This window comes from Coregonus clupeaformis, chromosome 28 (assembly GCF_020615455.1).
Source record: "Coregonus clupeaformis isolate EN_2021a chromosome 28, ASM2061545v1, whole genome shotgun sequence".
Taxonomy (NCBI): Eukaryota; Metazoa; Chordata; class Actinopteri; order Salmoniformes; family Salmonidae; genus Coregonus; species Coregonus clupeaformis.
The window spans coordinates 34,076,060-34,103,878 of record NC_059219.1 but is presented as its reverse complement, the minus strand read 5'-3'; the positions used below and the strand labels follow the sequence as shown (position 1 = coordinate 34,103,878).

Below are 27,819 nucleotides of genomic sequence, written 5' to 3'. Positions count from 1 at the left end.
CCAGTTGTTTTTATCTTTGTGCTGGAAGCTGGAAGCCCCAAAGACTCCGTTGTGTGAATCATGCCAGCCATGTGCTAGGGACCGGAGGAAGGCTTGGTTTCCTCCCTGAGGCTGCTAGGAGGCACGAGGCGCACAAGGCCCAAAGACAACAGAGACACGGAGCAGATCACCCGGATTAGTAGTCGCCCCATTGTTCCGGTCCACTTGCTCCTGGCCTGGCCCGCTTACACCCCTCAGTGCTTACACCCTTCATTGCTTACACCCGTCAGTGCCATCCTGTCTTAGAGAACGTTCTGTAACGCCCATGGCGGCGATTGACCCAGCCAAAGGTTCCATTCTTCTGCTATCAGAAGAGATTGCTTGGTATTGTACCCAGTGGCCTTAGGTGACACGTAGCCTGGCATGAAAAGTAAACACGGTGCTCTAGAATCACATGGGCAGATACATCAACAAACCCTGTGTCAGTGTCCCCAACCCGGAGCTGAGGAATCTTGACAATGTGGACACGCCCTGTCAATGGGCACACCTTCCTCATCACACGTTCAATCAAAACAGAGCATCCACATAGCTACAGTATCTAGGGTCCTTCTGTTTACTCAAGGCTGGTTTATTACACCACATTGCATGTGTCTTGGCATTTTACAAGCTGTCAAGTGCATGGGAGGTGAGCCTCCATATATCACTGATAATCATAGCCATTATGAAGAGGTGTTGGCATGTATGGGATCTTTCCTCGACGTGAAAGCTCAGAGAAAAGCCGTTGTCCAAGACCACAGTGACCTGCCCACCATCGCAGTTCAAACTAAATAGAGTAGCACTTCTTTGGCCTCCTCAAACGTATTTGAAATGTATTTTCACAGTAGGGGATTTCCATCAAATGAACCATGAGCTCCAACATGTTAAGTTCATAGTAGCATATCAAATTGGGTGCCAAATGAAAGCGGTCTATATTTTGGGAAATTAAGGCACAGATCATTTTTTCAACCATTTTCCATCTTAAAAATGAGGCATAAGTAAAGGCTTTGATTTCTGGATAAACAGGTGGAAAAGGGCTCTTAGAAACCAGAAAAAGTCTTAAAAGGATAAACACAATAATGTTGACGTAAAAGACCCCTGACAAATAATATCAACACTTTTTATATTTCGTTTTGGAGAAATTGTTAACCTTCTGTAAATATAAAAACCCATGTATCTTTAAGATATTTTCTAATTTCGCTCCCTCATGACAAAGGGAGGATAATGAAAGTTCACAGAAGTAACAAGTAATGGTAGACCTACCAATTAGTTATAGTGATTTAACTTTTAAACATTTTGTTTTAATTATTAATTGGTTAAAACGTGCAATTCCGATAGCAAATTGGTAATGCTAATAAGCGAAAGCGAACATAAACAAATTGCAAAGACTGGCAAATCCAGCTCATAAAGTTATACAAGCGTAGCTAGTAGCTACCAAATGTCATTTTCGGTGAGTGTGAACATTTACAAGCGAACGTGAACGAGAGAAATTGTGCAAATGAACAACGTTGTGATGCTTGTTTTTCTTAAGGAAGAGCAGCATTTGTACTCGGAGCAGAGGGGAGAAGAGCGGAGAGAAAAACAAGCCTAGTAGGAAGCACAGGGAAAGAATAACTCATCCAGAGCTCTTTGACTTCTGGCAGAAAGCCATTCTAAGATATCTGATGTTTAGTATTTTGTAGTGAATTACATAAAAGTGTAACTTAATCACCTCATGTGCACCGCACAACAGCGACTTGTCGATAGATATAGAACGCTATGGACTCACCAGATCCCGCCTTCTCCCGTTGTGCTATTTACAAACAAATATGTGACTGGATCAACTGTTCTGGGGAACTAGGGTAAGCTTCATAATGTAAAATAATGTGACGGTTGAAATGAAGAATGCAATCTGCTTTATCTCCTAACGCATTGCGGTTGACTGCAATTATTAACTTAAAAAGTAGCTACAAATATTCAAATTGATTGAAAAACATCAAATAAATAGTATTGACGGTATAGAAAAACCATCCCGTGGCTTTGTTCAAATACCCCGGTATACAGTATACAGTGGGGAAAAAAAGTATTTAGTCAGCCACCAATTGTGCAAGTTCTCCCACTTAAAAAAATTAGAGAGGCCTGTAATTTTCATCATAGGTACACGTCAACTATGACAGACAAATTGAGATTTTTTTTCTCCAGAAAATGACATTGTAGGATTTTTTATGAATTTATTTGCAAATTATGGTGGAAAGTAAGTATTTGGTCAACTACAAACAAGCAAGATTTCTGGCTCTCACAGACCTGTAACTTCTTCTTTAAGAGGCTCCTCTGTCCTCCACTCGTTACCTGTATTAATGGCACTTGTTTGAACTTGTTATCAGTATAAAAGACACCTGTCCACAACCTCAAACAGTCACACTCCAAACTCCACTATGGTCAAGACCAAAGAGCTGTCAAAGGACACTAGAAACAAAATTGTAGACCTGCACCAGGCTGGGAAGACTGAATCTGCAATAGGTAAGCAGCTTGGTTTGAAGAAATCAACTGTGGGAGCAATTATTAGGAAATGGAAGACATACAAGACCACTGATAATCTCCCTCGATCTGGGGCTCCACGCAAGTTCTCACCCCGTGGGGTCAAAATGATCACAAGAACGGTGAGCAAAAATCCCAGAACCACACGGGGGGCCTAGTGAATGACCTGCAGAGAGCTGGGACCAAAGTAACAAAGCCTACCATCAGTAACACACTACGCCGCCAGGGACTAAAATCCTGCAGTGCAGACGTGTCCCCCTGCTTAAGCCAGTACATGTCCAGGCCCGTCTGAAGTTTGCTAGAGTGCATTTGGTTGATCCAGAAGAGGATTGGGAGAATGTCATATGGTCAGATGAAACCAAAATAGAACTTTTGGTAAAAACTCAACTCGTCGTGTTTGGAGGACAAAGAATGCTGAATTGCATCCAAAGAACACCATACCTACTGTGAAGCATGGGGGTGGAAACATCATGCTTTGGGGCTGTTTTTCTGCAAAGGGACCAGGACGACTGATCCGTGTAAAGGAAAGAATGAATGGGGCCATGTATCGTGAGATTTTGAGTGAAAACCTCCTTCCATCAGCAAGGGCATTGAAGATGAAACGTGGCTGGGTCTTTCAGCATGACAATGATCCCAAACACACCGCCCGGGCAACAAAGGAGTGGCTTCGTAAGAAGCATTTCAAGGTCCTGGAGTGGCCTAGCCAGTCTCCAGATCTCAACCCCATAGAAAATCTTTGGAGGGAGTTGAAAGTCTGTGTTGCCCAGCGACAGCCCCAAAACATCACTGCTCTAGAGGAGATCTGCATGGAGGAATGGGCCAAAATACCAGCAACAGTGTGTGAAAACCTTGTGAAGACTTACAGAAAACGTTTGACCTGTGTCATTGCCAACAAAGGGTATATAACAAAGTATTGAGAAACTTTTGTTATTGACCAAATACTTATTTTCCACCATCATTTGCAAATAAATTCATTAAAAATCCTACAATGTGATTATCTGGATTTTTTTCCCTCATTTTGTCTGTCATAGTTGATGTGTACCTATGATGAAAATTACAGGCCTCACACACTGTTGCTGGTATTTTGGCCCATTCCTCCATGCAGATCTCCTCTAGAGCAGTGATGTTTTGGGGCTGTCGCTGGGCAACACGGACTTTCAACTCCCTCCAAAGATTTTCTATGGGGTTGAGATCTGGAGACTGGCTAGGCCACTCCAGGACCTTGAAATGCTTCTTACGAAGCCACTCCTTCGTTGCCCGGGCGGTGTGTTTGGGATCATTGTCATGCTGAAAGACCCAGCCACGTTTCATCTTCAATGCCCTTGCTGATGGAAGGAGGTTTTCACTCAAAATCTCACGATACATGGCCCCATTCATTCTTTCCTTTACACGGATCAGTCGTCCTGGTCCCTTTGCAGAAAAAACAGCCCCCAAAGCATGATGTTTCCACCCCCCATGCTTCACAGTAGGTATGGTGTTCTTTGGATGCAACTCAGCATTCTTTGTCCTCCAAACACGACGAGTTGAGTTTTTACCAAAAAGTTCTATTTTGGTTTCATCTGACCATATGACATTCTCCCAATCCTCTTCTGGATCAACCAAATGCACTCTAGCAAACTTCAGACGGGCCTGGACATGTACTGGCTTAAGCAGGGGGACACGTCTGCACTGCAGGATTTGAGTCCCTGGCGGCGTAGTGTGTTACTGATGGTAGGCTTTGTTACTTTGGTCCCAGCTCTCTGCAGGTCATTCACTAGGTCCCCCGTGTGGTTCTGGGATTTTTGCTCACCGTTCTTGTGATCATTTTGACCCCACGGGGTGAGAACTTGCGTGGAGCCCCAGATCGAGGGAGATTATCAGTGGTCTTGTATGTCTTCCATTTCCTAATAATTGCTCCCACAGTTGATTTCTTCAAACCAAGCTGCTTACCTATTGCAGATTCAGTCTTCCCAGCCTGGTGCAGGTCTACAATTTTGTTTCTAGTGTCCTTTGACAGCTCTTTGGTCTTGGCCATAGTGGAGTTTGGAGTGTGACTGTTTGAGGTTGTGGACAGGTGTCTTTTATACTGATAACAAGTTCAAACAGGTGCCATTAATACAGGTAACGAGTGGAGGACAGAGGAGCCTCTTAAAGAAGAAGTTACAGGTCTGTGAGAGCCAGAAATCTTGCTTGTTTGTAGTTGACCAAATACTTACTTTCCACCATAATTTGCAAATAAATTCATAAAAAATCCCTACAATGTGATTTTCTGGAGAAAAAAATCTCAATTTGTCTGTCATAGTTGACGTGTACCTATGATGAAAATTACAGGCCTCTCTCATTTTTTTAAGTGGGAGAACTTGCACAATTGGTGGCTGACTAAATACTTTTTTTCCCCACTGTACCACTCAAGTCTAGTACAGATCAGGGACCCATTATGTAATTTCGTTACCGTAATTCCTTTACCGGGTGTAAATCTATTTCACTTACTGTAGTTCAATAACCAAAATATTTTTTCCAAAACTCAAGGTGCCATGTCATAGCTGACACCACGTTGTTTCTGCAGACATCTTTGAATCTTAATTCAGAGCAGAAATGTAAGAGTTTTTTTTAAACGTGTTTGCATAAAAACCTGAGGGAGATTTTACCCTAATTCCATTACAAAAATGTGCATCTGCACAGTTCTTCCACAAAAATTTTTTGGGTACAATTTTCAGTGGATATTGTTAAAAGTAGTCCTTGTGCATAGTTTTATGGTTTGTTAATCTTTGAAATTAATGGTTTCTGGCATACATTTTTAAGTAAAAAAACTGAGTCAAAGCGTATTTCCGTTACTGTGGAATTGCCCAGTAGCAAGCAATTCCACAGTGACAAAGGGTTATATTAAACATTGGCACTCAGAACGGCAATGTCATTCCAAACAGACAGAGCATATCAATGTAATTCCAAACAGACAGAGCATATCAATGTCATTCCAAACAGACAGAGCATATCAATGTCATTCCAAACAGACAGAGCATATCAATGTCATTCCAAACAGACAGAGCATATCAATGTCATTCCAAACAGACAGAGCATATCAATGTCATTCCAAACAGACAGAGCATATCAATGTCATTCCAAACAGACAGAGCATATCAATGTAATTTCCTCCCTGTTTGTCTCTAGGAGTCTGTTCACACCTCCAATGTTGATCATCTGCTCATTTACATTGTAAAACTGTCCAGTGGTCAGATCAGTGCAATGAAATATGTCTGTTCCTGCTCTATCCCCAGCAGCACTTATCTCTTGTTAGACGTTCTCCTTCTGCATACTGATAAGTACCAGTTTGGAACAGTTTTTTCCCTCCTCTCTTTTAAAAGTACACTGTTGCATAATTAATGCAGGCTTAATTGGTTTTGCCAGTTGCCATCACCTCTTATCTAAAACCCTGCACAAAAGTTTAAGTTGAAGAGCAAGAGTCTCTGAGAGATGGAGAATGCCTCTCTTTAATCTCCTGGGTGATGACTGCATTTTCAGAGAGAAGAAACCAAATGGTAATTTCCAGCAGGCTTGCCCTGCGCCGTGTTGCCTCCGCTCCTCTGTGGGTATAAACCTTTTGTCTGTGGAGCCCAGCGGCCTCTTAAAAGATGCACGGCCAATGAAACGCTCCACTCTGGTGTGACCGATGGGATTCTCATCCCCAAGACGCCCTCATTGATTTTGGACGCCTCGTCCGGGATTCCACCCGTCCCCTTTTCTACTCCCTTTTTCCATTTCTTATTCTTCCTCTCTTACGCTCGGCTTGCTGCCTTGATTTGACATGGTATTTAGCCTGTGGATACACATGATTTATTTATGTTAGGCTGGTTCCACATTTTTGCATTCTTTCCTTTCTTTCTCTGGACTGGGGACTGGAGAGGACGGTCCTCTCTGGCTTGTTTTGTGAAACTGCTCATTTGCATGGCAGTCCTCTAGTCTAGTCTGCCCAGACCATGTTTGTTTGTGTCCAGCGTCCAGAGAGGTGGCGATGCACTGCTCCTCCTTTTGTGTGGCCCGGGCTCATGAGTAAACATGAGGTTTGGTTCTCTCTCTCTCTCTTTCTTTCGCTCTCTCGCTCTGTCTCACTCCCCCCTCTTTCCTTTTCCCATGTGGGCCAGCGGTGAAAGTTAGAAAAATGGATCCTTCCCCAGCAGGATGAAGGGGCTGGTGTCGCCTGCTCTGTCTGTTCACAGCACTGGATTTATCTTCCTCAGCCTCAAAGGTCACACAATCAAGTGCAAATAGTCCACGGACCAGCATTATCTAGAGAGGGACAGGGAAATGAAGAAAGAGGGAGAGAGAAAAAGGGAGAGAGGTGATAGAGAGGATGGTGTGACTCCAGTCAACTCTCCTTTGACGTGAATGATACAAATTCAAACAGCATGCTTCTGGGTATATGGAATTTCACTTTCAAAGGAATGCACGGGAAGAAAGTCACCCAAATTCATACAGTGCAATGCTCTACGGCATTAGCCAATTTTAATGGATTCATATCAGACAGATGTTTCATGACAACACTCCCCCGTTGGTTATAATAATGATATTTATATTGAACACTTGTGAGTCTTTAGTTATTTATCGACCTAACTTAGTTATATGCTTGTCGTTTAATGTAATGACAGGGAATTGTGTCAAAGCAGTATAACATAGAAGTGAATCATGGCTTCCTGTTTCTGATTCTCTCTTAAAATGTGTTAACAACTTGACATAGGGTTATAGTGGTCCGGAGGATATTCTCTCACAGAATAACTCACTTAGCCTTCATTCTGTGAACGTTCTCCCAGTTTTCTGTTTTGCACAATCTAACCAGTTTTCCTAGTGAGTATAATTCAGATACCACCAGGAGAACTATGATCTTCACAAGGGGAGCTTCCGAAAGCGCTGATCCCAACATTTTACGGGGACATTTCCAGCAATTGAGTTTGACTGCAGCAGCAGCTTTTTGATGTGGTTAGCACTACACGTGAAATTGAATTTCCTGTTTCCTGAGCTTTGCCGTTAGCCCTCCACGCTAACACAGCAGCCTTGGGAGAAAAAGCTATTTGCTCTGTGAACAACAGTCGTTTAAAATCACTCTCCATACAGTTCTGCTCTTGTACTGATGCCATGTCTCATGTTTTGTGTCATGTCTGCACATCTATAGTTCTCAGGTAAAAGGGGAAAAGGGAAATGCTGTTTTTGTCTGACTCAAACATGGACTTAACCTTTCCCACAATTCCCAGTGATCCCATTGGCTGCTGCTTGGGCCCCAGACAGTGCTCTCCATGACTCATGGTCTACTCTAGTCTGCCAATGCCCTAACACAATGGCCACTGTACACAAAGCCCCCTTTCTCAGAGGAATGCAAAACATGCCTTAACCGTTTCCGATACAGAATATTAGGAGATTGTGTTACTCGTTAGGCATGCCATGCAAGGTGCGCTTTATTTTCCCTGAATGTTACTCCCTAAACCACATATTGTCCCGAGCACAATGGTAAAACCACAGTAGGAGTGGTTTCTTATCAGTAAAACATATGGACGTTGAGATGTCTTCTATCAGAGTAACTTTGCACTTTTCCCCAAATCCTCAAAATGAGGTTGTCACCACCATCAATCCACAGTAGGTGTTCTCTAACATAATACCTCATTATTAGTATTATCGTTGGGCAAGTTTTAGTTTCCTGGAACCGGCAGTGTTGACAGAAGGTGAGTGATGGTTTCTGATGTTTCTCTTCACTGCTGAAGGTCAGGGGGAGGAATGTAAAGTATATGTCACATTAGACACTTTGGACAGATTGTGGTGGAGATAGCAGCCCCAAAGCCCTGCAGCAGTCACATGCAGATTCAGGTTTTTCCTCATGTTCTAATCCCCACAGTCCCTCGCTCTCCTTTCTTCTTTGCTTCTCTCTCTCTCTCTCTCTCAACTTTTCCCGTTGCCTCTCTCTCTCTCTCCCGCTCTCTCTCTCAACTTTTTGCTTTGCATCTCTCTCTTTCTCTCGCTCTCTCTCTCAGATTCTTTCTCAACTTTTCCCGTTGCCTCTCTCTCTCTCCCGCTGTCTCTCTCAACCTTTCCCATTGCCTCTCTCTCTCTCTCTCTCTCTCTCTCTCTCTCTCTCTCTCTCTCTCTCTTCTCGCTCTCAGATTCTCTCAACTTTTTTATTTGCCTCTCTCTCTTTGTCTCTGTCTCTCTCTCTCTCTTTCTCTCTCGCGCTCTTGCTCTCAGATTCTCTCAACTTTTTCCTTTGCCTCTCTCTCTCTCGCTCTGATTCTCACTCTTTTCTTTCTCTCCCACTTGCTGTCTCTTTATCTACTCTGGAGAAGTTGAGACAGTAGTTTTGCTGCAGATGAATAACTGTTGAGTAACAAGGAGCACTTTTAAAATGCCTGGAGGTAATGATGCTTCTTTGTTGTCACATGCCTGTAGTGTGGAGGCAGTTGGTTTCCCGTCACTCCCTCTTCTCTCTTTCTCCCTCGTCATCTTCCTCTCTGAGGAGGGTTAACATCTCTCGGATAATTACTGAGAAAGTAGAGACCTCCAGTGTTCTGAACCTTTATCTCCCACTTTGCTTCCTCTCTCCTTTTGATGAATTATTGGAGTGAGATCCAGCATGCTGTCACATGCAGAGAGAGGGAGAGATGGAGGGAGTGGTTCTGCAATGCACAGTGTCTGCTGCCAGCCTACTTAAACAAAAGCTGAGAAAGTTCCAGTAAAACATCAGTGCTTCAGGTTAAAATCATTAATGGTAGTGGATCAATTGGTCATGGAGGGTTGTTATGTAATGATATTGTGAACAGTGCATTATATAACCCTATCAAAGAGTAGATATCAGATATGGTATAGCCACTACAATAATATAACTATAGGGAGGCCAGTTAGATCAATCATCCAAATACGTTGCGCTATTACGGCGATCATTATCATTAGATATAAAAGGATAAGATGGCAAAAGCAGAGGTAGTAGCCTAAATCGGTGCTTGCACCACCATCACTAACACAACAGCACCCGCTTTAAACCTGTTGGGTTCTACTGTCCTTATTGGGTAATTAAATCTCTATTGTGGAGACACACGGTTGCCAGAGTCCCATTAATCAGATTAACATGTTTCCAGTTGGCTTCCCTAATAACATGTGAAACATTGCCTCCTCCCTCTCCAGTCGTTTCCCCTCCCTCTCACCCCCGAGTGGCGCTTTGAAGCAAGCAGACGGATCGCTTTGGTTCTAAAATATTAAAGGAACTGCTATCAGCCACCTGTGATAAATGATGTGGCGCCGTAACTTGATATCTCCCCATAATCTCGCTCTGAAGGCGTCCCCTTTCGTGTTTTGCCTATTTTTAGATGTAGTCAAAATCGTGCAAGCCTTAGATGTATGCCTCCAAGTGGTGTTTGAGATTTAGCTCAGCTTTAGATTTTTCCTCATTGTCCTGTTTATGCAGGCATGCATACACTTTCTGCCTTATGATTGTTTTGTCAACTCCTCATTGGTTGAACTTGGCAGCTTGTACGTCTGCAAGGCTCTGAAATCCTCACTCTCTTTCTCTCGCTCACTCTATCTCAGTTCCCCTGCCTCTCTCCTTCTCCACACATTTCCCCTGATGAGGTCTTGGAGACTGTTAATACATGCTTAACCTGTTGGTCTACTTCCAGGGAAATCCATCATCTGCACCCTGAACACTCTCTCTCGCTCTCGCTCTCTCTCGCTCTCTCTCCACCCCCCCCCCCCTCCTCTGCTGCTCCTCCCTTTGTGCCAGATAAGAAGTGATGGGGTGCGAGGTCATAGACAAGGTAATTGCGGTGGCCATCTTGGTCTGGCTTCAGATCCAGAGAGCAAGGGAGAGAAGAGGTTAATTTGTCCAGACAGTAACATTCCCAGAGCCTCGTGGGGGTAGCAAGAGGCCATTTTTTCTCATGAAAAGCAAACGTCATGCTGGGCTGCGCTCTGGGCCGTTTACACTGACTGTTTGTCTCTCTGTCTTTCCACGTTGGACCCTCCGGCTCCCTTGAAAGCCACACCGGGTCTATTGCACATTTCTGGGGTGATCCTCTCTGCAGGCGAGACTTAAGCAAAGGGAGGAGATGTATATTATGAATGCTACGGTAGAGAGACTAATACCCAACACAACAGAGATGGTGCTTTACCCTCTGGGTGTTGTTTAGATAAAATAGATCAGGCTTCTTCTTTCACAGGGAGGAAGTTGCCATGCAGCCGTCCTGTGCTGATGGGAACCAATGGAATGTGAAACCTTTAGACGCCTCTTATCATGCAGCCTCCTGTCCCGGAACCATCTCCTCATCACACACCTGGTGTGTCAACTGTCAACCACCCACACGGCCCACTAATTATGGAAACTGTTGGTGTGTGTGTGTGTGTTCCTGACATGATGTGATGCCTCTCGTCACTATCTCTGGGGCGACCTCGATCTTTGTCATTTGTACTATCTTTGTGTTCCCTCATCCTGCGCCTCCAGGTTAAGGGGAGCGATAGGAAGATTTCAGTAATGGTTCTCAGGTAACACAGTGGCCATTTTTGATCTGCTGTCTCATGTCTGGGAGTGAGGGAAGGGCCCGGTGGGTTTATGAGCAAATTACCAGCAGTGATCCACTCTAACAGAGAGTGTGTCAGGCCTGTGATTGTTTCTCTTATCCCGCCCGCTGTCTCTGTCTGTGCTGACTGTTTTGCCAATGGAGTGGAGCGGCAGTGCAGGAATGCACTAATCACGCAATTCTGCTGCCCTGCCTAGCCCTGCCCTGCCTAGCCCAGTCTGCCAGACTCTGCTTTCCTTTGTCTGCACTTCAAAACAAAAGTCTCCAGACCTGGGCCATTTGGCTACATTCTCCCCCTCTGGCCCAAACAATGCTGATGCAGAGGAAGTTTCACTGTTTTAGGGAAATTGCGTTGGGGTTTTTGTGTGTCTTGTTCTGCCAAGAAGAGCACCCCTCCCCCCTCCCCTTTTCTTGTTTTGCTATAAGGGGAATGTTGTGACATAGTCATTAATCCAGGCTGAATCAGTGGTTCCTCTGGAAAAATGTGGGGGAAAATGTTCATGGGGTGGGGGGTGTTAATATAGGGTAAATGCAGACAGGCAACCCTGTTGTTTTGGGGGTCCATCGTCCCCCCGGATAATTTTTCCACCTCCAGAAATGAGCCCAATAACATATTGGTAAAATTATTGCATGGTCCATATTATCAGTTATGCTATTAGCAATAAGCATTATCACCTGTAGCCCAACAGATGCAGCATAGTGGCTATAAATAAATAGGCTGAAGAATGGGGTTGCCTATCTGCATTCACCCTATTGCGGTAATCATTAGCTAAATCCCAAATGTGATCTTTAAAAAAGTTAGTATCATGTTGATGAATTTAATGTTCCCAAAAAACGTGCATAAACACAGTGAATATAATGTAGGCTAACCTGTTAGGGTAACTTGGGGGTAAAACGCCACACTGGGGTAACATGCCCCTGCCTGTACTTCTCATAGAAACCACTTCATGTCACCCCCTCGACACTTTCCCTGGTTGCAACTACTCTTGCTTAACAAAAAATGTAATGTCTCATCATAATTTAAGTCACTTCAAAAAAAGATTTTGAGGTAGGGTGGCGTTTTACCCCAAGCTACCCTACAATTGACCTGTGTTCCATTCATCCCCACTCTCCTCTATGTACGCCTTGTGGATTGCAGAGTTGTAAGGTGCTTAACCATGCCGCTACTAAAAACTCTGCGTTTAAAATGGTGCCATTTGCGAAATATTTAGGAGTTGAGAAATAAACAAAGTAGGAATGGAAAGCTGGGATCCCCCTCTTTTTAACAAAGGCTATTAAAACTGCTGTTTTCCCCGTGATTGCATTATGAATTGTTGTACATTGACACTGCTTGTCAGAATGCATGTTTCCCTCCCTATACATGGCACTCGCAACTTGAATGCGCCTTGAGAGGAATTTATCTCACGTAGAACACACAACAACAAGCTGACTAGGTAAATTGATAAACTATTCTACCTTAGGGTTGTCCGATTTTTCTATTCATTACTCATTTTGTTTGCAGAGGAAAAGTAAATGTGGACTGTTCTAGCATCTTCAAAGTGCACCTCGGCAGAAATATTTTTTCATGTCCCATATTTTGTTGCCGTGAAATAACTGCCACAGAAACACTGGACTGAATGGTATCCCCCCGCTCTGTACCACAGCGAACAATGGGCGTCATTCACAATGAATGGTGTCTCATCAGGATGGGTGTTTCTCTCCACTTTTTACAGCAGCCATGGCAGCACCATACCTGTCTTGTGGTGTTTGACCATCATTTACAGGCTTGTCTTTCAAATGCACACAGACAAATAGTCCGGGTAGCCGTGATTAGCTGTTCAGGAGTCTTATGGATTGGGGGTAGAAGCTGTTGAGAAGCATTTTGGACCTAGACTTGGCGCTCCGGTACCTCTTGCCGTGCGGTAGAAGAGAGAACAGTCTATGACTAGGGTGGCTGGAGTCTTTGACAATTTTGAGATCCTTCCTCTGACACCGCCTGGTATAGAGGTCCTGGATGGCAGGAAGCTTGGCCCCAGTAATGTACTGGGCCGTACGCACTACCCTCTGTAGTGCCTTGCGGTCGGAGGCCGAGCAGTTGCCATACCAGGCGGTGATGCAACCAGTCAGGATGCTCTCGATGGTGCAGCTGTAGAACGTTTTGAGGATCTGAGGACCCATGCCAAATCTTTTCAGTCTCCTGAGGGGGAATAGGCTTTGTCGTGCCCTCTTCACGACTGTCTTGGTGTGTTTGGACCATGATAGTTCGTTGGGGATGTGGACACCAAGGAACTTGAAGCTCTCAACCTGTTCCACTACAGCCCCGTCGATGAGAATGTGGGTGTGCTCAGTCCTCTTTTTTTCCCTGTAGTCCACAATCATCTCCTTTGTCTTGATCACTTTGAGGGAGAGGATGTTATCCTGGCACCACACGGCCAGGTCTCTGACCTCCTCCCTATAGGCTGTCTCATCGTTGTCGGTGATCAGGCCTACCACTGTTGTGTTGTCGGCAAACTTAATGATGGTGTTGGAGTCGTGCCTGGCCATGCAGTCATAGGTGAACAGGGAGTACAGGAGGGGACTGAGCACGCACCCCTGAGGGGCCCCTGTGTTGAGGATCAGCGTGGCAGATGTGTTGTTACCTACCCTTACCACCTGGGGGCGGCCCGTCAGGAAGTCCAGGATCCAGTTGCAGAGAAAGGTGTTTAGTCCCAGGATCCTTAGCTTAGTGATGAGCTTTGAGGGCATTATGGTGTTGAACGCTGAGCTGTAGTCAATGAATAGCATTCTCACGTAGGTGTTCCTCTTGTCCAGGTGGGAAAGGGTAGTATGGAGTATGGAGTACAATAGAGATTGCATCATCTGTGGATCTGTTGGGGCGGTATGCAAATTGGAGTGGGTCTAGGGTTTTTGGGATAATGGTGTTGATGTGAGCCATGACCAGCCTTTCAAAGCACTTCATGGCTACAGACGTCAGTGCTACGGGTCGGTAGTCATTTAGGCAGGTTATCTTAGGGTCCTTGGGCACGGGGACTATGGTGGTCTGCTTGAAACATGTTGGTGAAGACACTTGCCAGTTGGTCAGCATATGCTCGGAGTACACGTCCTGGTAATCCGTCTGGCCCTGCGGCCTTGTGAATGTTGACCTGCTTAAAAGTCTTACTCACATCGGCTACGGAGAGCGTGATCACATAGTCATCCGGAACAGCTGGTGCTCATGCATGCTTCAGTGTTGCTTGCCTCGAAGCGAGCATAGAAGTGGTTTAGCTCGTCTGGTAGGCTTGAGTCACTGGGCAGCTTGCGGCTGTGCTTCCCTGTGTAGTCTGTAATAGTTTTCAAGCCCTGCCACATCCTACGAGCGTCAGAGCCGGTGTAGTACGATTCAATCTTAGTCCTGTATTGACTCTTTGCCTGTTTGATTGTTCGTCAGAGGGCATAGCGGGATTTCTTATAAGCGTCCGGGTTAGAGTCTCGCTACTTGAAAGCGGCAGCTCTACCCTTTAGCTCAGTGCGGATGTTGCCTGTAATCCATGGCTTCTGGTTGGGGTATGTACGTACGGTCACTGTGGGGATGACGTCATCGATGCACTTATTGATGAAGCCAGTGACTGATGTGGTGTACTTCTCAATGCTATCTGAAGAATCCCGGAACATGTTCCAGTCTGTGCTAGCAAAACAGTCCTGTAGCTTAGCATCTGCGTCATCTGACCACTTTTTTATTAACCGAGTCACTGGTGCTTCCTGCTTTAGTTTTTGCTTATAAGCAGGAATCAAGAGGATAGAGTTATGGTCAGATTTGCCAAATGGAGGGCGAGGGAGAGCTTTGTATGCGTCTCTGTGTGTGGAGTAAAGGTGGTCTAGAGTTTTTTTCCTCTGGTTGCACATTTAACATGCTGGTAGAAATGAGGTAGAATGGATTTAAGTTTCCCTACATTTCAGTGCCAAAGAGGTGGTTTACTGCAACTTTATGCCAAGCATATTTCAAGCTGATATTTTAAATGTTTAACATTTTCTCCCCATCTACTCTTGAGCAAAACAACTGATTTGATGTTTTGGCCTCAGAATTTAGGCATTTTCGTTTGAATACCAAGTTTCTTATGTTTTCTCTACTCTCCCTTGGAATATTGTGATTGTTTTAGAAATGTTTTTTATTTCAGAATCAATGACAAGGATAATCAAGATGGCGCCGATAGACATGGCCACCCTGTTTCTGGCTCCTAAGCAACTTTGCACAAGCATTTCACTACACCCGCAATAACATCTGCTAAATATGTGTATTCGACCAATAAAATTGGATTTGACATTCAGAATTCCACGAACATAACTTGGTTCAGAACCCAGTCTATGTGCCTGCCTCACTGGTGAATAACTCTTCCTCCAAAGTCCTTAAGACCCTTGGATTCATATTTGCTCCTCATGCAAATAGATTTAACTGAAAGTTGATACGTGTCGATTTACAGGCTTTATGCAAATACACCTCATTCATTCACTTCCTCCTTTGTTATTGAAGCCAGGTAAGTCAGTCAGCCCAAATAAAATAAGTAGCATTACTCATGCATGTCATCCTTGTCATGTTTGACAGGAAACTGTGATGCTCAGTGTATTTTTTAAGATGGCAAGTTTTCAAACTATTCAGTTACTGTGTGTGAGAGTATGTGTTGACTATTTTAGTGTTGCATGATAAGACTGGTCCAGACTCCACACAATATTCTCTATATGGTCTTGCAGGGGTTTGATTACCGTCCCCAGCACAGTTTAAATCATAAAGAGAAACGTCCCCTGGTGTTCTTCTTATTATTTTTTTTACATTTTCTCTAGAGGCTAAATATGGCTAAGTTAGATCTATGTTTATGTTCTGTGTCTTCCATCGAAGCTGACCAACACAGGCACATCTCTGAAACTGATGAAAAGGAGTCTGGAGACAACGGGGCCTGCAGAATTACAGTGAGGGGAAAAAAGTATTTGATCCCCTGCTGATTTTGTACGTTTGCCCACTGTACGTTTGCCCACATTTCCACTGACAAAGAAATGATCAGTCTATAATTTTAATGGTAGGTTTATTTGAACAGTGAGAGACAGAATAACAACAAAAAAATCCACAAAAATGCATGTCAAAAATGTTATAAATTGATTTGCATTTTAATGAGGGAAATAAGTATTTGACCCCCTCTCAATCAGAAAGATTTCTGGCTCCCAGGTGTCTTTTATACAGGTAACGAGCTGAGATTAGGAGCACACTCTTAAAGAGAGTGCTCCTAATCTCAGTTTGTTACCTGTATAAAAGACACCTGTCCACAGAAGCAATCAATCAATCAGATTCCAAACTCTCCACCATGGCCAAGATCAAAGAGCTCTCCAAGGATGTCAGGGACAAGATTGTAGACCTACACAAGGCTGGAATGGGCTACAAGACCATCGCCAAGCAGCTTGGTGAGAAGGTGACAACAGTTGGTGCGATTATTCGCAAATGGAAGAAACACAAAAGAACTGTCAATCTCCATCGGCCTGGGGCTCCATGCAAGATCTCACATCGTGGAGTTGCAATGATCATGAGAATGGTGAGGAATCAGCCCAGAACTACATGGGAGGCTCTTGTCAATGATCTCAAGGCAGCTGGGACCATAGTCACCAAGAAAACAATTGGTAACACACTATGCCGTGAAGGACTGAAATCCTGCAGCACCCGCAAGGTCCCCCTGCTCAAGAAAGCACATATACAGGCCTGTCTGAAGTTTGCCAATGAACATCTGAATGATTCAGAGGAGAACTGGGTGAAAGTGTTGTGGTCAGATGAGACCAAAATCGAGCTCTTTGGCATCAACTCAACTCGCCGTGTTTGGAGGAGGAGGAATGCTGCCTATGACCCCAAGAACACCATCCCCACTGTCAAACATGGAGGTGGAAACATTAGGCTTTGGGGGTGTTTTTCTGCTAAGGGGACAGGACAACTTCACCGCATCAACGGGACGATTGACGGGGCCATGTACCGTCAAATCTTGGGTGAGAACCTGCTTCCCTCAGCCAGGGCATTGAAAATGGGTCGTGGATGGGTATTCCAGCATGACAATGTCCCAAAACTCACGGCCAAGGCAACAAAGGAGTGGCTCAAGAAGAAGCACATTAAGGTCCTGGAGTGGCCTAGCCAGTGTCCAGACCTTAATCCCATAGAAAATCTGTGGAGGGAGCTGAAGATTTGAGTTGCCAAACGTCAGGCTCGAAACCTTAATGACTTGGAGAAGATCTGCAAAGAGGAGTGGGACAAAATCCCTCCTGAGATGTATGCAAACCTGGTGTCAAACTACAAGAAACGTCTGACCTCTGTGATTGCCAACAAGGGTTTTGCCACCAAGTACTAAGTCATGTTTTGCAGAGGGGTCAAATACTTATTTCCCTCATTAAAATGCAAATCAATTTATAACATTTTTGACATGCGTTTTTCTGGATTTTGTTGTTATTCTGTCTCTCACTGTTCAAATAAACCTACCATTAAAATTATAGACTGATCATGTCTTTGTCAGTGGGCAAACTTACAAAATCAGCAGGGGATCAAATACTTTTTTCCCTCACTGTACATTGGGGAAAATAATGGGCTTAAAAATGTACATTCAAACTAATGCACTACATTCTCCTTGGAGCACTGGAGAAATATGAGGGAGGTTGTGTTTTCTCCTTTTTCAAATAACATTTCTGTGTATCTGTAACATTTGCTTTATGAAAAATACTCCTCATCTCTTCCTGACCAAATCAGCAATGTTAACACAATCATTGAAAGTATTTTACCTTACACTGAAGAAACCCTTGTTTACCACCTTTCATTTATTGTAATGTATTAGTAATGAACAGATTACCATTTTATGGATCTTCACTGGAGTCATAAACTCAGGAACTCTGCAACAACAGGTGTAGTTCACATGAGCTGGCAATTTCCACTGCCTTGGCATGACACCCTCTCACTTAATCAGAAATCCAGATATCTCTGAAGGGTCTCTCGAAGAACAATGCCCTGGAAGCCATCAACCCATCCTGGATAAGAACCTTGCCAAACTTTAAATAGTCTTATGTAACACTGTTGTAAAAATCAGCCGTTGTTCTAGTTTCTCCCCACATTCTCTCTCCCACTCAGTCTCTCTCTCTCTCCCACTCTCTCTCAAATTCCCCTCTCTCTCTTTCTCGCTCGCTCTCTTTCCCTCTCTCTCTCCATCATCGTCTCCTCAGTTCTCTCTCTCTCCCTTTCTCTCTGTCTGCATCGCCTCAGTTCACCCTCTCATTATGTTTCTAAAGCCCTCTTCTCCCCCCTCTAGGCATTGAAACATTGTCAGTGTGTTCTGTCTGTATGATAAGTAGATGTCACAAGTGGGGGTATGCCAGTCAAAACAGGGTGTCTATGGATTTCCCAGATGTCAAAGCACCTTGACTTGCTCTGAGCCACTCACACACTGATCAAAGCACAATGTGTCAAACGTTGTGCCCAGTCACCCTCCTGGGCTCCTTCCACCTGGCTCCTCCTCAGGTACTTTACATTGCTATGTAGTATCATAGTCCCTCCATGTTGCCCTTATGTACGTTAGCTAATGCTAATTCGCCATTGAGCGCTAGTCTCCATTGTGTTGAGTAGTTTAGTGCATTGCCTTCTGAAGCTGCAGGTGTGAAGGATCCTGTTCTCAGCTCTGCGTGAGCAGTGGAGAGGGCGTTGGCTTAACATGTTCTGACTGGGTTGTGTATTGGAAGGGTAGGACTGGGAGAGACTGCTCTGGGGGACATGAGAGAGAGGGAGAACGATTGTAGTGTGTGGAAGAGAAGTGTTATTGAAGCCATGTGCTGTTAACCTGGTGCTTATGGGAATCTTCTACAAAGGGCAAATAGTTTAAATGGATCAAATAACTTCTGATATCAGAGAGGTGATGGAATTTAATTATGCTCTCTCTTCTACGCTTCACAGAGGATTTGAGGTTCTTAGACTTCGGTTTCAATTTCAAATTGCTTATCGGCCCTGAACCAACAGCCACATTTTTAGCTCAACATCAAAGCACACATTTTAATTCCAGGTTAATTTAATTTAAGCTAAGCAGTGGCAATCGAAGTGCTAGATGATAAAATAGCCTTTGTTTGATATTGTGATTATCAGCTGATGACTAATAATAATAATAATAATAATATGCAGACGCTTTTATTCAAAGCGACTTACAGTCATGTGTGCATACATTTTTACGTATGGGTGGTCCCGGGGATCGAACCCACTACCCTGGCGTTACAAGCGCCATGCTCTACCAATTGAGCTACAGAGGACCACTAAAACAAGTTGATTTGAACCTGTATTCTGTAATTCATGCTGATGATTCTCACTCTCATTACCTCACACAGTGTGGCCACTGCTCCGTTCTCACTCAAAGCCTTAGAGGTGGCAGTGCGTCCCTCAGCCAGACTTGGTTTAACACGGTGGGCTGCCAGAGCTGCTTTGTTAGCGGGGGTGGTGGTGGTAGGCCAGCCAGCTCGTCCCGGAAAGGAGGGTAAACTGGCATTAGAGCGCTGGTTCATACTTTATAGCTCGGTAGTGCTGTGAAGTGCTTTATCAGCCTCTGGCATTGATTGGGGATTTGGCACGGCGGCCATGTTTTTTAAATGTCCAGTGTAGCAAATCCCCCTGTCTGTCTCCCTGTGCAGTGGACATCATCGTGTCCTTGAACAGATGCCAATGAATCTCTACCCTATTGCGTGACTCTCCTCTCTTCCCATAGTGCTTGTGGTTTTGCAGTGCATGCTGGGACTAAGTGTGCTAAGCTTCATTGGACAACTGGGGTATTTCAGTATTATTCCAATCAAAATGTAGCTATGGTCTGTGGATTCTATTTAACCACTGTTTTTATGGGCTGAACTGAAGATGAGGGAGCTCTACAGAGGTACAGTAGTACTGAGGAAACCAGATGGCTGTTTATATCTCCCCAGTGAACTATACCCTTTAGGGGTCTGGCAGGAATGGTCTGGATAGTCGCCCTCCAGGGAAAATAGTTCCTCTACGAAAGATAAGGACCATTAGACACAATAATGCGGAGGATAATCAAAACCTAATCAGTATGAAGCACAAACTGGTATGGAGCACTGTGTTAAACCTACACGCTGTGATTATTACAGCATTCTGTTATTCCCAATTGAGATTATGTAAGAGAATCACACAGCCAAACCACAGGCAGAGGCTTCTCCCTCCAGCTCCCATCCACCTACATGTGATTCCACCCACAGTAGGCTACGTGGAAGAGAGAGCCTCTAGTGTTGCTATAGCACAATGTTCAGTCCAAAGTCCCCAACCTAGCAACAAATAGTGTGTTGACTATAGAAAGAGTTCACAGACAGAATCCTCATCTGCTGTGATCCAGCCTCAGGAGAATTACATTACCCAGCTTATCCTGATTCAGGGAGGATGAAATACCCAAAGAGTAAATAAAAAATAAAAAAAAATAAAAATAGTTTTTCCTTCATATCTGAAGTTCTTGTGCTTGAATGTCACTCTTGGCAAAAAAAGACAGTGAATGTTTGTCCCTGGCCTGGAGGCACATATAGAGTGAGAGAAGAGGAAGTCCAGAATGCCTGAGAAATCTCACTCACACTCTTATTTTCTTTATTTTTCCATTGTAACACAAGATGATAAGAATAAACCTGGCCCTGAAATAAGTGGGATGTCTGTGGGTGTTTTGTGTGGGGTCTATCTCTCTCATAGCACTCTGGGCAATTTCCTTGCTTATAGAACACTGTTCTGTTCTGTTCAGGTCAGGTTTTGGCTGTCATTCTCATCAATCCCATACTTCATAGTCCTCCAAAATGAGAAGTCAACACCATTTTATTACATGGTTGGTTTGGATCTCCTGTCCTGTGGTTCTAACCAATAACAGGCCTAGAACACCAATACGTCTTCAGCTCCTGTCACCCAGTTGTCACCACAGCATCAACTATAGCCCAGCGTTCTCGCACGGCGGTCGACGCCGAAGATATTTGTTCGCTTTGGCCAGTGGCCCCACAAATGAAATCGCTCAACCAGACTATTTTCATGTTTGGCAGCTGTTAGAAATCTGGTTTATTTGCTTAAGAGTCTGCTACTCATCCCTCCCTATGGCTCGGAGTGCAGAGAGCTCAAAGCAAAACCCTCGGAAACCTGATGAGCTTCCCACTGGCCGCCACTGCTCCGAGGATCCGCACTCAGTTCATTTACATTCCTCTGATATTGGAACTCGCTGTGGGGACTCACTTCAGAGACTCATTACATTTTCCCCAGAACACAAGTCATCTACAGACACACAGACTGGGTCCCAGTTTGGGATTCATTAAAGTCCAGATTTTATCTTCTGTGTGTTATACAATGGGCTTGCAAAGTTAATGCCGTTATTACAGTATATAAGTCACAAAGGACTCTTTGTTATATGAGATTAAGCATTATACATCTCTGATATACTCCAAAGCAATACTACTTTATGATCATCCCATTAACAACTGTTATACCTTAGTTTTAATGCAAAGAGAGTATTTTTGCCTTGTACATTGGCCCTGAGAGGCTCTGGGCCTTCTGCCGTCATTGGAATCAGAATGGGAATGTGGTGGCTGTCCTCAGCGCTTGTCCACACGTCACTATTCACCCACTGCGCTGCCTAGTGATTATGACCTGGCTTGGACACTGTGATTCTTGGACTTTGAGATATGTGTGGGTTATTTGATACACAAGAAACATATGTGCAAGTGTACACAGTGCATGCTCTCGGTTTTGCATTGTTAAATGGTACCAAATTGGTGCGGAATGTGTTGACATTGTTAGGTTGTGCTGCCGCAAGACCTGTGAGGAACCCGGGAGCCTGTGTTGCTGTGTGATTTCTCCAGCCTTTTAATGGGAGCTCCACTCAGCTCCTTAGTTCCTCATGAGTTCATGCCCAGGAATTCAGGGAGCTTCTCTGTCTTGCTAAATAATAAACTATTCAGCTGAGCTTTCTTTTTGTAGTAAATGTCTCTGTTTTTTTTAGCCTCCTATTCCCAGCTTCCCTTTTATTTCCTCCAAGGGTTCTTGAGAAGGAGACCGAAAGGAGGAACGAGACTTGGGCTTCGAGGGACTTGGCTGGGGGAATAAGAGGTGGGAGGGAAGTCTTCAGTGTTCTCCTGTTTAAGTTTTTCTTCCAAAGATCTGTCAATCATAGATACTGTAGTCCCCCGGAGTTCCCACAGCCGTGCGGTAGGTAGTTAGGTTAATGTAGGTGTTCAGTCAGCCCTATGTGTGTGTTTGGAGGGGCTGTTCTTGTGAGCTTAATGCTGGGCTTAACCTCAATTGGGAATTCTTCATGTGGGGCTACCCATGCAGGGACCAGGGTCATGGTATTTTTTTATTTGGGCCATTTGGCTTTTATACACATTCCTTTTCAAATGCTTTACTTGGGAGAAGTGTATTAACATAGTTCTCTAAATAGAAAGGACTAATAAAAACTATAATGGTAATTGTGTCAACTGCAAAAGTGTTAGTCAAAGCCAAGAGGAGGATGTCCATCAATTTGATGCCAAACCTCAACTTTGCTCCAAGCTCCTCAGTTTATAAATTGCCATAGAAACATGCGTCGTTAAATCCATCCAAACGTCCCCCCAAGGAAATTCCATATTTTGTGAGTGATTGCCTTTATGTAAACTGTGTACCGTGCATCTGCACGAATGAGGATTTCTGTGAATAAATGGTGGTTGATGGAACATGAATTGGTGCAGATGGATTGATATTTTGCCAGAGTAGAAACCATTCATGGATCCGAGGGTGGCTGGCAGATGGTACCAATTATATAGAATTTTTCCCTCCATGCACTGAGCAGCTTATAGCACTGTCTCTCCTCATGTGACTGACATAGATGATCCACTGTACAAATCGGAGATGACACGGTATACTCTGTGTGTGGCATTTCATTTTAGAACGTAGCCTAATTAAAATTTCTCTCCATCTTTTGATTCCTTCAAATAAATGTGGGATGATACAAAAGCTAAGAAGAACATGAATGGCAAAGCTAATAAGAGAAGAGGAGGACAGTTTGTTTCCCAAGGCTCGGTAATCCCATTACTAAATGTGATTCTTGGAGTCAGTCTTAGTGTGCTCTTTGTTCTCTCGTTGTGAGAACAAGGAGCTCCATCTGAAATAATTGAATTGTGACCTACTCTGGATCCGTGCACTGCGCTGGTCGCCAGAGGTATTTGTTTTGTTGCTATAAGACATTATCGCCTTAATTAGCTTGTTGTTGTTGTGCCGAAATTGCTTTTAAACAGGCCAGTCCCCTTAAGGAGATGGAGGGAAAATATCCTGAGGAGGAAGTAAAGTCTTCAGTGCCATACTTTTCTAATGGCCCAAACTAAAAAAAGAGTCCACAGCAATACCCCACCATTCTAGCATTCCAGAGAGCGAAACCACATTGGAGGCAGTATGTGTGTGGTATTTGATTGAATGATGAATAGCCCTTCAAACTGAACCTCCAATGTGAAGTGAAGGATGATGCGGGTAATAGAAAGGGACAACATGTTCTCCCACTACTCAAGGTCCTCAGTTCCCCCTCAATAACAGTGTGGTTTGTGCTATCACACTGCTTTGAAATTGCCCTGGGTGTCAGACCAGACTAGACTATTTCTGCGTTCAGCAACGCCACATCATTACAAGACCAAAACAAGTTAGCTAAAGCAGAAAATGTAATGGACAAAGAGTATGAGAGAGATAGAAACTATGCAGTTAAGATCAGATTGTTCTGATTGATACCGTAATTTTCGGACTATAAGCTGCGCCTTTTTTCCCATTTTTCGACCCTGCGGCTTATATAACGGTGCGGCTAATCTATGGATTTTTACAGCTAACGGCCACTAGAAGACCTCCTAAATCTATGGATTTTACAGGTTACAGTCCACCAACTTTAACTCTATGGGCTCTATGACCGGTCCGCGCCCCCCCACCTTTAAGCGGCGGGCTCCAGCAGGAAAAGCTGGAGGCCGGAAAAGAGTGAGACAGGTAGCGCGCAAAAGTAAAAGTGGAACCGAGAGTGGTACGAGAGACAGAACGAGAGACAGAACGAGAGCAAGACAGACAGACATTACGAGAGCGAGACAGTTTCTCTTTCCCGACAATCCCCTCTGTGCACGAACCCTTACATATGGTAATTAAACATTAAAACACCTGCGGCTTATAGTCCAGTGCGGCTTATATATGTACACATCATTCAATATCATTCAATTTAGCTGCTGCGGCTTATACTCCGGTGCGCCTTATAGAGCGGAAAATACGGTACATATGCTTCTGCACTCTGTCCAGCTCCATGCTGCGTACATGTGTTTGTGGTAAGTGTGTGTCAGTGTGTTTCTAGGTGACCCGTTGGAGGTGTGTGTTGTGTTGTTGGAGGTGTGTGTTGATTGTGCATCAGTGGTAGACCTATGAAGGTGTATAGTAGAGGAAGGGGAGGATGGTTCAGTACTGCCATCAGGTGCCATCAGGCTACTACTGCTCTGCTCTCTCCTATTGGCCCATCAGTCACCATAGAGACACAACACACACTGGTCTGAGTCACCACTACTTATCTTTTCATCTCCTCTTTCATCTCCTTCTGTCACTCGATGAGCAGGCACCCTGATGCATTACAGAAGAGCTGCACAGCCATCTTATTCGTATCTCCCTCTTGAATGACAGATTGTCTTGACTAGACTTGTATTTGTTTAACCTAAATCTAAAGAACCTTGATTCCAATCAAAGGTTGTGACAGTTATTGAGACCTTTCTTGGAAATTGACTCCACAACCTTGCAGTCACAGAGGACTTGATCCAATCTCATGCATTGTGTTTGTCCCGGCTCTGTGTTTTACAGGGTCATAGTTGTGATGGTATGCACTGGTTTTACACATCCTTTGTCATGTTCTAGACATAATATATTATTCTACCCCGTGAAAGGACAAAGGAATCTGGTATTGTACCACGGCCCTTTAGGTTGTTTGGATTCATCCTGGGCATGAGAAGTGATGATATCTTCCAGTCTGACAACGTGATAGACTGCTGCTACTGCTCTAGCTGGCTGCTGTGGACCCGGCTTTACTGCAGCCCAGCGTCTCTTTGGCTCTTTTGATAGCTCTATGAAACCTGAATAGTCCCAGAGTTGAGAGACTATATGAGAGCGAAGAAGCTGCCGCCAAGAAACCGGGCCATTGCGGCCAAAAACCGTGAGGGCTCACACAAAAGGAGTGAGGGACTGAATGGCGCTTGGCTCTGACTGTCGTTGGCTATTTTTTTTTTAGATAAACCCAATCAAAGGGACGAAGAACTGATGTCTTTCTCTTCTTTAAGCGTCCCGAGGGGTCTTATTGGCTCACACCAGCCAAGACATCTCTTAATCTCTCTATTGCCTCCTTTTGTTGGAGAGAACCACTACTGACACAATAACCCAGTGTTAAGTGCTGCTGTTGCTGATTCCCCTGCCGCTCGGATGAGCGCTCTCCTCTCGGCGCCAGGTTACTAGGTAGACTTAGATCCAAGCATTCAAAAGGCTGACAGAATATTATGGGGTGTCAGCTACTATGTAATGCCCCATTTTGTACTGGTATTCTTAAAGCAGGTCAGGCAGAGGTTGATGGGTTGTTCATGTCTACAGATACTAGACATTCCAAAGATGAGGGTGTGTGGAGAATGTGGGTCTGTCTGCCTCCTACAGGGCGTATGAGGCTGGAGGTCAGGTTGTAATGGGCTGACAGACACAGTAGGACTGGCTCAGGAGATAAGCAGCCCATTAAACCCTGGGTTAGCCTCATATATCTGTCCCATCTGTCCCTCCCACCACCGCGGTGACTCCCGCCCACCTCCCCTGACGCCCATACCTCCCTCTAAGCGTGTGTCAGCAGCCAACGGAACGGCCATGAATGAAGGGAGGGAGAGAGAAAGGGAGCTCTTTGAGGCTGCCTGCTTTCCCTGTTGTCTCCTGGCTACCTGCACTGCTTCCCCCTGCATGCTTTTAATCCGCTCGTGTGGCTTCTGTAGGACTGTGTGCGTGTGGATGGTGCGGTGAATGGCAGAGAACAATGGCGGGAGCTCAGCGGCCCGGCGCTGGATGAGAAACAGCCTCATGCTCGGGGTTGTTCTATATGTTGGAACACTGTGACCCTGGGGGGTATAAGGGGTCGAGGGGTTAGAACCGCACCGTGTGAAAAGCAGGGGGAAGTAAGTATTCTTGCCAGTGCTGAGGCCGAAAACAAGATTAGGGGGTTACGCATCGATCAGACAGACAGCGTCATTGCATCAATGCTGCGTAATACATTCTGCAGTCAAACTTTTTTCATTATGTTATCCAAAACATTTTCTGGATATGTGTGCAACAACAGTTCAACATTCACCTTTTGCTACTATTTCTGTTAAGTCTACGGATACAATTGGATTAATACGTTGGATTTATTCACCACACAGAACACATTACGCACAGCAACTGCCTCTGCAACGCAATGCTGCAAGGCAAACACAGCATTCCATTGGAAATGAATGTACTTCTGGTGTACCCAAACGCAATGATAATGTCGGTCTGATGAGGCGTTAGACAACACAGAACCAGCTTACCCGCTGCCTCCGTATACCACCACCACACACACCCTGTTATTACTGCTGGTTTACAGGGATAGGATTCATTATGATTGTCCTGGTTTCACTCTGGTTTGAGGTACAGTACAGGACCCGTAGCTTGTGGCTAGAAGAGCCAGATGTTAAATGTATCACATCTACACTTGCCTGCAGACAGTTTCAAGGCCTTCACGCCAACTCGGGAGACAAGATGGTATTGTTGTCATTGTCATGTTGTCATGCCAACAGGAAGAGTATCAACAGTGTCAAACTAGAAGAGTTGGACGTAACTGTTGGTATCATTTGAAAACCACACTGCCATCGAATAGGGGTGGCAGGTAGCCTAGCGGTTAAGTGCGTTGGGCCAGTAACTGAAAGGTCTCTGGTTCGAATCCTCAAGCTGGCAAGGTGGAAACATCTGCCGTTCTGCCCTTGAGCAAGACAGTTAACCCCCAACAACTGCTCCCTGGACGCCGATGACATGGACGTCGATTAAGGCAGCCCCCCGCACCTCTCTAATTCAGAGGGGTTGGGTTAAATGCAGAAGACACATTTCAGTTGAATGCATTCAGTTGGCGTGAAGGCCTTGAAACTGTCTGCAGGCAACTGTAGATGGGATACATTTAACATCTGGCAAATGACTAGGTATCCCATTTCCCTTTCCCTATACCTGTGGACAGGCACGTCTGAACCTTTAGTCATGTAGAGGTTTCCTGTCATCATGATAGTATACCTTGACAAACCAGCTGCTCTAGGGTAGCCAGAGCAGTGGACTGGACCGAGTGTGTTTGCAGTTGAGTGTGTTTGCAGTTGAATGTGAGTGTGGCGCTCCTCCCTGGTCAAACACTAGAGAAAACAAACAATAGACTTGTTAATGGGGCCTTAACTACAAGCTGCATACCCTTCCATCAGACCCAGGCTAGCAGTGTTTATGCAGGGAGCTAGAGTCAACACACAGAGATAAAGACCCCTTGGCCAACTGGTTAGTTTGGTCTGCACAGTATACAGTCCTGCTGGGATGCTTTTATTTGAGGATTTGATAGGTTTAGAAGACTAGACAGATGTACTGAACACTGCTCTCATTGGACGTTGATGAGCCCAAATGTGCTGAATGGACTCCAACAGAGAACTATTGTGCTGAAGTCTATTGTCTTGAATATTCATGTTTTATTTCATGAATGGATGCCATGTCCTGGTATGAAAGATGAACATT

General features: G+C 44.6%; 1 protein-coding gene across 2 annotated transcripts in view; it reads left to right on the top strand.

Annotated features, from left to right (window-relative positions):
* The window catches only part of LOC121579051 (PRKC apoptosis WT1 regulator protein), a 69,436-nt gene that overhangs the window by 12,149 nt on the left and 29,468 nt on the right, over nt 1-27,819 (top strand). The window lies entirely within an intron of this gene.